At 42.6% G+C, this 12,491-nt stretch overlaps 1 protein-coding gene across 10 annotated transcripts in view; it reads right to left on the bottom strand.

The window, feature by feature from the left end:
- Positions 1–12,491, bottom strand: part of ZBTB20 (zinc finger and BTB domain containing 20) — a 473,367-nt gene that overhangs the window by 31,252 nt on the left and 429,624 nt on the right. For all 10 annotated transcript variants that reach the window (XM_075512739.1, XM_075512721.1, XM_075512731.1 and 7 more), the window contains one exon: positions 3,169–3,265. The gene's annotated coding sequence lies outside the window, so the exon portion shown is untranslated. The remainder of the gene's footprint in view (positions 1–3,168; positions 3,266–12,491) is intronic.

Below are 12,491 nucleotides of genomic sequence, written 5' to 3'. Positions count from 1 at the left end.
CTCCAGTTATCTCTGAGCAACTTCTCCACATACACCTGTGGTGTATTACAAGTCCTTCCAAATACTGCACTCATTCTTAAAATTATCAGAGGCCTATCATCATCTTTGCTTCTTGTGAAGGACAGCAGAAGGCCGATATAGCAAAGAGATGGCACTTCTGTATATGGACCTGATGCACAGACTCCCAGCAGTTGGGGACAGAAAAGATGCTGACCTTTCTAAGCTAATCTAAGTCTTGAGGATCACTGCAGAGTTTATATTTACTGCTGATTTGTAAGAGATTTATCCAGTCTGTTTCTAAATGTCCTACCTACTCCATCTTTTAAATTTTCTATCCTATGTCCAGGTACTTTTCTTTTGTATGTATTCCCTTATATTTATTGTGTTACTTCTCATTATGTTGATTTACACCACTTAAAAGATACTCTCTCCCTTCTTGATTGTATGCTCTCCGGTACCTAATATCAGGGTAACCACATCCACTGTCATTCCTGAACCGAACTGTGCGTATAAGCACTTTCCAGCTCATGTGTAAAACAAGACCTACAATCATTGCCATCTTTTTATTTCTGTTTTCTGAAACTCCTCTGCCACTATCTTCATTGCAGTGAGGCATTCCCTCCTTTCCATGTACCTTAACACTACCACTATCATGCAAAAAGGTCTCAGATGGTGGACAACTCACCATGCTGCAGCTACTGCAATGATCTTGGCACTGGCTGCAAAACAGAATAGGCTCCTTTCTGCTTAATTTGAAGGCAGAACAGAGAATATTTTGGATGTCCTAACCTCAGAGCTATCTAGAAACTAATTGCTGTTAAAACTCCTGCTACACTTCCCCCTTCTTGCTGCCCCTCATGCATACATCCTTTTTTCCCCCAACCCTCCACCTTCTTTCCACACGTGATTTCTTTGCATGCATCTCCCTTGCAACCATTAGTTGAGTTTGGAATGAATTTCCCCTCAATAAATTAACATGTTCTTACAGCTGGGCCACCAAATCAAGTCTCTGTCAAAAATAGGCAATGTATGATATTGTACTTCTCACACAGCAGCTATAACTAACGCTTGAACCTTCCCTTACACAGGCAACAGCTCTCTGTCCTGCGGAGACACCAGGTTAGCGATGAACAAATTAGCTCAGGTATAAGAACCAGCGTAGCTGCACAGAACCCACAGTAGCATCCTGGCTCTCAGGGGAAGCTATGATAATGTGACTGTATGAGAATAATACTACATAATGAACAATAATGAGGCAGTTTTCAGCCTCTGAATACAGGGAGGGCTGGGTCACCAACCAGACCTTTGTTCATCGCATACTAAACAGCACGGAGGGAACACGCCACGGGGTTGCTGATGTTGTTACAACTGCTGCTGCTGGCTGTATCTGCCCACCCATGTTCCAGGCATTATTTCTCCTCCTCACAGATATGGCATCACCTTCTAGTAAGTGCCCTCAGGTCAGAGATGGCTGTAGTGCCCAAGCACTGCACTTAACTCACTGGTGTACAGTTCATCTGTAACCTTAGTAATTCACAGAGACTGTATATAATTAAAAAAAAAAAAACCCTGGCTTTTCAGATCCTAAAAATATAAGAGTGTGAAAATAGTTCACGTTTGATTTTAAGTGATATTTTTCCCGAGTGTTCTGCTGCACATTCTTCCTCTGCCTGTGTGCGACTAACACAGCTCCTGATATCAGTACTTATCACTGCCAGTGTTGTGTCTCTTCCAGACATGACATTGACAATACATATTTAGAAACTGACAAAGTGAAAGAGAGAGAGAGATGAGTACAATCATTGAATATAAAAAAAAGCCTGAAAGAACAGCGAAAAGCAATGAAATCTGCCCAGAGACCTCACTTCAAAATTCAGGGCACACTGAATGCCAGAGCTGCGGGTGAAGATTCCTGAGACAAGCTTGCTTTAAACCACCTGAGCCATCCCAGTTTTCCTGCCAGAAGTGTTGCTTCAGTAGTTAAGAGTCCTGCACAGGCTGACTGCCTGAATATTCACACAGCTTCTCTGATGATTTTGCAGCCACATTGATCTTCATGCTGTTACAGCTACATGACTGGCAGTTTGTTTAAAATCTCTGATTGCAAGTTTGTGTCATACAATGGAAAACACAAACTCCTGAAAACATCGCCATAAAATGTAATACGGAAGAGAAATCCCAGCAGAACACTGCACAGCGAGAATGGGAGGCACGGAGAACTGACAAGAGAGGCCCAATGTTCTCGTGCAATAAAAGCCTGGAAAATTTAATCAACACAGAAAAGTAAAATAACCTCCAAAATCCCTTACAGGAGACTGATTAACATAATTAAGTTAAACTCAGAGATTAAGTTAAACTAAGATTGAAATTTGCTGGGTCTGTTTCAGACCTGAAGTGGGGCTTATATACCCCCAGATTTGTCCTTTTTTTCCATCTAAACCACAAGTCTCATGAAAGTTAGGCCCTGCCTACAAACTTGCCTGACTTACAACTTCAGAGCACCTCGGTTACAGCAGCATTGTGACAATACTGGCAAGCATTGAGAATTGATCATAAAATATCAAAACTATGAGCTGTATAGGGGGGAAAAAAGTGCAAATAATACAACCGATAATTTCAGAGCATTATTAAACCCCAACACAAAGTCAAAATTCTCTCAGGCAACTTTACCTATGTAATCCAGCCAAATCTACCAAATTGTAATGGCCTTAAATCATAAATGACACAAGGCCTGGAAAGAACAGCATAAACCTTTAAGGAGTTGCAGTAAATTCAATCTGTAGTGCATGAAACGCCAATGAGAGGAAAGGTGTCTCATTAAAAAGTAATAAGAATAAAAAAGAAGATAAACACTCCAAAGACAAGCATGGATGAACCAACTAGAACAGCACAAACTAGAGCACTAAGCAGGGAGAACCTGCCAAACTAAAAGATACAAGTAGATCAAACCAGCCATTGCTGAACTATGCTGTGAGGCTACAACTTAAATATTTAACAGTTTTTTATTGACATATTTTTTGCCCACATATTTCCTTGCAAATTTCAAAAGCAAAACTTAGCTTACCCTCATCAGTAATGCTCACAGGTGCTGCAGTTAGTTTTTGTTTTTTAAAGATGTCTTTTTTTGCTGAAACAAGAAGTCTTTTATAAGAGATAAAATATACTTACAGTGGTTTCCAAATGGTATCACTCTTCAGGTAAATTACTCCAAGCCTTGGACCTAGTGCAGACGTTCATTGGGGCAGGGAACAGAGAGAGGCTGTGTCTGTACCAGAAAGAACCAAAAGGAAAGGTCAGGGGGAAATAATAATTATTTACTGAGAGCAAGAAAACTTGCTGCAATGCTAACTGGCATTCTCTGCTGTCAGCACAGCTGGCTGCAGCCTGGTAGGGCCGAATTCTTCCCGCTTCAATCCCTCCAGCCCTGGCTGCAAACAACAACAGAGTCAGTCCCTGGTTACCCCAGTCTGCCCATGCAACCTATTCTGGTGAAGTGAGGAGGAGAGGGAGGATTAGCCAGCAAAGTGCTATCAGTAGGATTCATTCTGAGAAGTTGCTCACTCTAATGGCATGAGCACAGAGCAGTGATGGAGAGCTAGCACAAAATTGGCACTCAAGTGCATCTCATCAGAACCACAAGGCTAGTCCTGTTCAGAGCAGCAACAAACACTTCCTCAGGACCGAAAGGCAGGAAAAGGAAGGCAAAATCCTCCTTCACTTCTTTTGCTGTCTTTACATCACAAAATTGATGGCTCATATCAAAGCAGAAACTCCACTTATCTCCCATCAGCCACCAGGTCTACTGTGGTGAGACCAGTGAAATAACTTATTGTCAGCCTTTCAGGAAAGATTCAGCTCGGCAGCAGTTTTACGTCTGAAATCTCCTGAGCTAAAGAGGGAATTGGACTCAATGGACTAATACAGAAAGGGATCCAAAGAAAAACCTCAGCTCCAATATTTATTAGAGGGTGATTTCACTACCCAGACCTAAGTTTTTGGGAGTATTTACATTTTTGGGGGACTTGAATCCCTCTCTAGGCTAACAGAACTCCTCCTTTGCTAACTTCTTATGAACTTTGGGTGGCTCACTGTGGATGTTGGAAGTATGTCTGAAGTTGACATCCAGGGACAGAATTAAATCCTGCTCACTTCACTTATGCAAAGAACTCCTGGGACATCAGCATATTCAGTCCTACCCACAGTGAAGCCAATGGTGCTATTTCCATGAATAAATGATTTTGCCGACTCTGATCAGACAAGAAAAGCAAATATTTGCTTTATCAAAGAAATCAAGAAGGTGAACAAAAAATGATAAGAGATGTAATTGTTATTTCACAGGTAGTTAATGTCACTGTGCAAGTTGGAATTTATGTCTGTAAATGCAACACAATAAAAAAACCCCACTGTTCGTGCAGCAGGAACACTGGAATGAATGCCAGCAGACACAATGAAGGATTTTAGATGACACTGTAATAATGTACTTCACAAAATATACATTCGGTTTTATGTTCAATTTATACATTTTGTAATGATGACGTTTATTGGTGACTGGGATATATGCTACATATTGATTTCAACAGGCTACATGAAATCTGGCAGCTACACTTCACAGGGGCTCAAGCAAACATGTTCTTTGATTCCAGTTTTTGTGGGTTCTCTCTCCTCTCTTAAAGTCTGCTTTGAATTGCAGATTGAGTAAATTTAAACATGAAAAAATAATCCTCAACTCAGCCTGAACCTCTGAGTTTCACCAGGGCTTGGGAGAAGAACCATATGCCAGCATCAGGTTAGCTCAAACGAATTACATGAAACAGTGACACCTTTGACCGCTACCAAGGGCTGAATTTCAAAGGTGCAATAACACCCAAAGATTCTGTAGATTAAAGTCCTTGCTAACACTCAGCATGCCTTACTTTCAAGCTCTCCTTCCCACTTCCATATATGCCCCAGCTGTTCCGTTAATGCTAACCTTGCTTCTTATATCCACTTTGCACACATCAATCTGTCTTTTATCTGGCTATTGCTCACCTTTTTAAGGCATAAATCCCCTGTGCCTTAAAGAGTGCCCAGTACTTCAGTTAACATGCATTTTTAACTTGTACTAGAAGCAGAAAAATCACAGGATCAGGTCTTTTTACTTCGGCAGAACTCCTGCTCACTTCACTCCTAATTTCACACAAGAGAAGCCTAAGAACTGAATGTACTAATCCTGCATATTTTGTCACCTCTCTTTTTGTGTCATTATTGCTCTTCCAATCTCTGGGATCCCAATCCAAGTGGCTCTCTAATGTAGCACTGCCTAGCACTCAATCTGGCTTCACATCAAGGGTCAGGCAGACAAGTTGTTAGAGATGGGCTGTTCAAAGTCTTCTACAAAATCTGGGCGCTAAAATCTCCGTGAAAGGCAACACTTAAAATATCTTCATTTTTCTGCATCATTTTTGCTATGGCCTGGGAAGATACATCTCTTTTCCTCCAGTGTGATGAGCATAAAGAACTGAGATCATCAGTAGTTGATAGGTACATTTTAAGTACATGAAATCAATAAAGTTGATGGTGCTTCAGAAGATACGGGGAGTGCAACAGAGAAGGAAACACCCCCAAATTTTTATAAAAGTCTTAATCTAGCTAGGGAAAAATTAGAGGAAAAAGATTTTTGACCATAAGAATATTGGGCAAAAAGAGAGACAAGCAGGATAACAGAGGAACGGAACGTGTGACATTGGGTTAAGTCACTTCTCCCCTCTCTACCTGGGCTCCTCTCTCCAGAAAAGAAAAGCATTAACATTTCTGCTCCATGAGGTACTGTGTGCTTAATTAAGATTTCGGAGGATAAGTTTTCTGCATGAATGCATTCCAGACATGCAGACTCTTATTACTTAAATATTTCCACTAATGATAGTAACTTGGGCATTTTATATATGCTCACTTTTATTCCACCTTGCTCTTCCCAAGCTTCATCCGGTAATTTAGAGGGTGTAAGAAACATTAATCGTATTACTGTTTTTATTAAGGAAGGTCCATTTTATGATAGCAGTGATATGCTACAGATTGTGATTTAAGATGTACACTTTAGGTCAATTCTATACTGGCTTCAGTGGAGTTGCAGTGGGCATAAAGTCAGGAGAAAATGTGGTACTTTACGTAATAATGCTGATGATTAATGGGCTCCTGGACCATAACTCCATATTCTGAGGCACTGATCCTCCTTCTCCTCCCTCCTGAAATTTGTGTCTTGACCCTTTCATCTCTTGTTAGCTACCTTTCCAGAGCTGTTCATTAATCAGCACCATTGATTTGATGTGGTCTGTCATATCATATTACTTAAAACACACAAAAGCAAGCATTGGCCTGACTCTGCTCTTTACATAACACACCATCACAATATTTCCTTTACAGATGACTTAAATATTACAAATATCCATTTCCTGCTGGTGCTTGGTCCTGAAATTTTCTTTTTCTAGGTTGCTTCCCTGCAGAACATTTGTATCTCTCCCCCTGGCTGTACTTCTTTCTGCTCATAGACACCATCAAACACCTTCAGTATTCCTTGTTTGTTAGGGGCACTCATATGCCTGACCTGCAAGAGACAATCAGCAGAATAGCTCTTTCTCTTTGCTTGAGACCTGGTACCACAGTCTTCTGTTACGTTCTCGTAGTAAGTCCTGATCAAGGGGACTCAATTTTTAGTTAATTGCTATTTATTTTATCCCTGCAATACTCTTTTCCCTGATATCTTCAGAATTCTGCTTCCTTCTGCCTTTTGTGTGATCCCTAGTAATGAAAAAAATTAAAAGATGAACTTCTGGTGAGCTTATTTCTGATTATTCTTATTTGCTGTGCTGGCACAGTGCTGTCTATCATGAGGCAATGGAAAATAAGAAATTGCTACTGCCACAGAATTTAGCATGTCTGATCTTAATCCACATATTGTACAGGTCTCTTGAGTAAGGTGGGGTCAGTTTTAATTGACACTTTCACAATCATGATATATTTTCAGACTGAGCTGTCTAGGCTAAATGCAATTCTTTTTTGGTCACTTTTTCTCTCCAGAAGTACCATTTTGGGTGAAATTCTTAAAGCAGCAACAAGAAGGAGGAGACGAGAACAGCAGTGTTAGTCATCAACAAATGTGATTCAAGAGCCAACGTGCTGCATGAAGTGGGTTATTCCAGATGTGTTTTACTGTTTCTTTTTCAAAAGAAGGTACATCCTCTGACTAGGGTAGACTGTGGCATTTATGTTACATGAACAAGGTTAGGCCGCTGGCTACCTATAGGTAGATATCCAACCACAGTGTCTAAAACAGAGATCAAGATGGACTGTGATATAAAAAAACACCTTTACAACAGAGGCCCGAACTTGTGCCATAGAAAACATAAAAATTTAGCAGCACAGGCCATGCTATCAGAAGGCCATAGCACAAATTTTTCAAAATAGTCAGGACTTCATCTAGGAGAGGAAACCTCTCATTTCTGTATTCTACTGGGAACACTGTATGTCCACTATCAGTAATTGGGCCTGAAATTCAGAAATTAATTTGTTAATGGATTAGACATTTGCAGAAAGACTGTTTAAAGAGGCTGGACTGCTCTAGCCTGGTAAAGGCCAATTTCCCACAAGGACATCTTTACTAGAGAAAAAATCTCCCTGAAGTCCCAGGGGTACTTACTGAAATCTGGAATAGCAATGTAGTTTGCAGTAAAGTCTACATCATGTTCCCACTTTTTGTCTCACAAACCCTCTATTACTTGTTTGTATCTGTTTCTTTTTCCCTTCTCTGTCTTTTATCTGATACTATAGAATTTCACTTCCCTTAAGCTGCAATTCTTTTCTTAAGTTTGAATTTGGCACTTAGAATAGGCATTTTCTAGGTCTCACTTTCGTCTGTTGATTCTTCTGATACTTCTTTCTATTTGCAAGCAGTATTCTCAATGCAACAACTAACCATACCTAAGAGCTAAGGTCCAAAAGGATAACTCTTCTCAGTAGCAGAGTTTTCCTTTTCCACTCCCCATGCCAAATGGTCCCTCCTGCCCTGGGCAGTGGTACGACGCCTCAATCCTGAACTTTTGGAAAAGTTCTCTCTCATTTAAGATATAAATTGGGGTGCTGCTTATCTTCCATTAATGAAGATCTCATCACGCTTAGTGTGTTGGCTGTATAAACCCCACACTTGCAGAGAAATGGGTTAGACAGTGCCCAAGCAGAGCGTAGGTTGCTCTCTTGGCTGCACCTCACTGTGGGCAGAGCAGGGTAAAGCAATGTTAGGCAATGTTAAGCATCTGTTCGGACTTCGCACACCTGATTTGAAATGGTGAAGATAACTGGTACCTGGAAGAGGCAACTAAATGTCAGTAGTTGGTAGGCTTAATCAGAGCAGAAGCAGATCACCAAAAGCCCTGATGAAACATTCAGCCAGACATTCAAATGAATACAAAAATCTATGATGCCAGACTGAACCATGACAGTGTGTCAGACCATGAGTTATCTTTTCACAAGCGGTAAAGAGAAGAAACATAGATAGATATATACATATATGGTAACCATATATATATGTATGTATGTCTGTGTATATATATACGTATGTCTGTATAGTTAGTTACACAATTATTACTTTAAAATTATCCTATTCTGGCAAAATATTGCTGGGTATAACAACACAGAATTCTCTATATTCCTACTATGGAGCTTTCACAATCATATCTGAATGTTGAACGAAACCATGTACTTTTCAAAGCAATTCATTAAAGTGGGTATTTTGGTTTTGGCTGGGATAGAGTTAATTTTCTTCCTAGTAGCTGGTATAGTGCTGGGTTTTGGATTTCATATGAGAATAGTGTTGATAACACACTGATGTTTTAGTTGTTGCTTACACAAAGTCAAGGACTTTTCAGCTTCTCATGCTCTACCAACTGAGAAGGCTGGAGATGCACAAGAAGCTGGGAGGGGGCACAGCCAGGACAGCGGACCCCAAGTGGCCAAAGGGCTATTCCATACCATATGACGTCATGCTCAGCACACAAACTATGGGAAAGCTGGCCAGGGGCTGCTGCTTGGGGACTGGCTGGGCATTGGTTGGCGGGTGGCCAGCAATTGCATTGTGCATCATTTATTTTGTATATTCTTTTATCGTTGTTGTTATTATTATTATTTTCCCTTCCTTTTCTGTCCTATTAAACTGTCTTTATCTCAACCCACGAATCTTACCCCCTTCCCCCCCACGATTCTCTCCCCCATCCCACTGTGGGGGGAGTGAGCGAAGGGCTGTGTGGTGTTTAGCTGCCTGCCGGCTTAAACCACAACAGTCCTTTTGGTGCCCAACGTGGGGCCCGACGGGTTGAGATAACAACAAATCTGACCAGAGCACGTTAGAACAAATTTGTTATAAACATTCATTATATTAGTGTTGTGGTTTAACCCCAGTCAGCAACTAAGCACCACACAGCCACTCACTCACCCTCCCCTCCCCGCCCAGGGGGATGGGGGAGAGAATAGGAAAAAAAAAGTAAAACCCGTGGGCTGAGATAAAGACAGTTTAATAGGATAGCAGAGACAGAGAAAATAATAATAATAATAATGATGACAACAGAATGTACAAAACAAGTGATGCACAATGCAAATGCTCACCACCCGCTGACCAATGCCCAGCCCGACCCTGAGCAGCGATCGCTGTCCCCTGGCCAACTCCCCCCAGTTTATATACTGAGCATGATGTCATATGGTATGGAATAGCCCTTTGGCCAGTTTGGGTCAGCTGTCCTGGCTGTGCCCCCTCCCAGCTTCTTGTGCGCCTGGCAGAGCATGGGAAGCTGAAAAGTCCTTGACTTAGTATAAGCACTGCTTAGCAACAACTAAAACATCAGTGTGTTATTACATTCTCATACTAAATCCAAAACAGAGCGCTATACCAGCTACTAGAAAGAAAATTAACTCTATCCCAGCTGAAACCAGGACAATTAGTTTGATAGTCACTGGTCACAATGTTGATTAATTTGCTCTCCGAGTTGTGCTTGTTCTCAGAGTTGTGTTATGTAACACCTTACTTGCTGTATATGTTCCCTGTTGTGCTGTTTATCACCTCTGGGAGCTGGGTCAAGGTTATCATTTTGCTGTACTTTGTAACACTGGCTTACGATACCATAAAATGGCTGGTCATGAGACTAATCTGGTATTTGTACTCAGCATTGCCATCATCTCCATACTTCGGGAGCCATCTCTCAGAAACTATTAATAATTACACTTTTTACCTTTTGTCCTTGGAGAGACAATTTACAGGGAGACACTTTCCTTCACCTTCCCCTTCTCCTCCAGGCTAGTTACAATAGATCTTGAGAATTTTGAATATCCTTGGGATGTTCAAACTGGCATGTTCCTCTCGCTCCTACTCCTGAATGTGTTTCAGGTCTTGTTTAAAGTTAAACAACTATTTAAGAATACCACCCAGAGATCTACCCCAATGCTGGATAGTTCTAAGTGGCAGGGCGTGTGGGATAGTATGGGCAAGTACCTAGGACAGTGGGCACCTCCAATGTTTTGGAACTTCATCCCTGAACAAGTGCAGAATCCTGAAAAACTAGTAAAATATTTGGAAAAAGTATGCTGTCACCCTGGCAATTCCAGAGAGACACAAATCACTGCAGCGTGCTGGGGCCTGGCCCATGCCTACTGAGCCTTGTTCACCACTATTCAGTACCCTCAAGGGGAAGAGAAGGTCTCTAGATCTGACAATAAGGCGACAGGCACTGTGGCTACCCCAACCCTGGCAACAGGCACTGCGGCTACTCAAACCCTGTGACAGGCACTACAGCTACTCCAATCCCCGCAACAAGCACTGCGGCTACTCCAACTCCCATGACAGGCACTGCGGCTACTCCAATCCCCATGACAGGCACTGCAGCTGAACCAGAGAACCAACCTGTGCTGGTATCAGTCGCCCCTATACACAAGACGAAATCTTGGAAGTGAAAGGCAGCTCGTTTAGCAAGGGATGACGAAAAAGCAGGGCCGTCATGAGAATAGGAACAGGAAGAACTCATAAATGAGATGGTAACCACCTGATCCCTATCCCTGAGTCAGCTGCAAGATATGTGAAAAGATGTCAGCTGTCGTCCAGGCAAGCAGACTGTCACCTGGCTGCTCTGATGCTGGGATAACGGGGCCAGTAGCCTGGAATTAGAGGGTAGGGAAGCCAAGCAGCTGGGATCCCTTTCTAGGGAAGAGGGCATGGACAAAGTGATTGGAAAAGGGGCACAAGTCCTCAGCCTCTGGAGGCAACTCCTGTCAGCTATGAAGGAAAGGTATCCCTTCAAGGAAGATGTTATATATCACCCAGGCAAGTGGTCCACCAGGGAGAGAGCTATCCAGTACCTGAGGGAATTAGCCACGCTGGAAGTGATTTATAGTGACCTGGACAACGAGAAGTTATCCAAAGATCCAGACGAAGTCAGATGCACACGACCCATGTGGCAGAAGTTTGTACGGAGCGCACCAGCTTTGTATGCCAACTCATTGGTAGTACTGACCTGGAAAGATGGAGAGGAACCAACAGTGGATAAATTGTCTGGCCAACTCCAGAAATACGAAGAAAATATTTCTTCCTCCCTCATCTCGGCTGTGGAGAAACTGTCCCAGGACTCAAAGAGGATAGGTCCTACTCCCCACCTGTATGGACCAGTATCTCAGCTATTAGGAGTCAGTGTTCCTCTGCTCAAGAGAGAAGATATAGAGGGTACACACCACGGGGCACCCTGTGGTTTTACCTGTGTGACCACAGAGGGGACATGAGGAAGTAGGATGGAAAATCTGCCTTGATCCTAGAGGCACGGGTATGTGAGTTGCAAGGAAAAACAACCACAAATGGGGGTTCTTCCAGGAAAATTGCTGCTCCAGTTTCCAGTGGGCAGTTCCCCAGACAGAGTAGAAGGGCTGACCTCACTTCTGATCTTAACGAAGGGACTTCTGACTCGTATTTACAAGAAGTGAGTAAGAAATACTATGACAAGGACTAGAGGGGCCCTGCCTCCAGCCAGGTGGAGGAAAGGGACCACCAGGTTTACGGGACTGTGTGGATTCAATGGCCTGGCACATCAGACCCACAGGAGAAGCTTTAGCGGACACCGGTGCACAGTGTACCCTAATGCCATCAAGCTATAAAGGGATAGAACCCACCTGCATTTCTGGAGTGACAGGGGGATCCCAACAGCTGACTGTATTGGAGGCCAAAGCGAGTCTAACTGGCAATGAGTGGCAAAAGCACCCCATTGTGACTGGCCCAGAGGCTCCGTACATCCTTGGCACAGACTACCTTAGGAGAGGGTATTTCAAGGACCCAAAAGGGTACCGGTGGGCTTTTGGTATAGCTGCTTTGGAGACGAAAGAAATCAAACAGCTGTCCACTTTGCCTGGTCTCTCGGAGGACCCTTCTGTTGTGGGGTTGCTGAAGGTCAAAGAACAACAGGTGCCAATTGCTATCACAACAGTGCACCGGA

Source organism: Mycteria americana, chromosome 1 (assembly GCF_035582795.1).
Source record: "Mycteria americana isolate JAX WOST 10 ecotype Jacksonville Zoo and Gardens chromosome 1, USCA_MyAme_1.0, whole genome shotgun sequence".
Classification (NCBI taxonomy): Eukaryota; Metazoa; Chordata; class Aves; order Ciconiiformes; family Ciconiidae; genus Mycteria; species Mycteria americana.
Note: the sequence above shows the minus strand (reverse complement) of the source record. Positions and strands in the feature narration are given on the sequence as shown.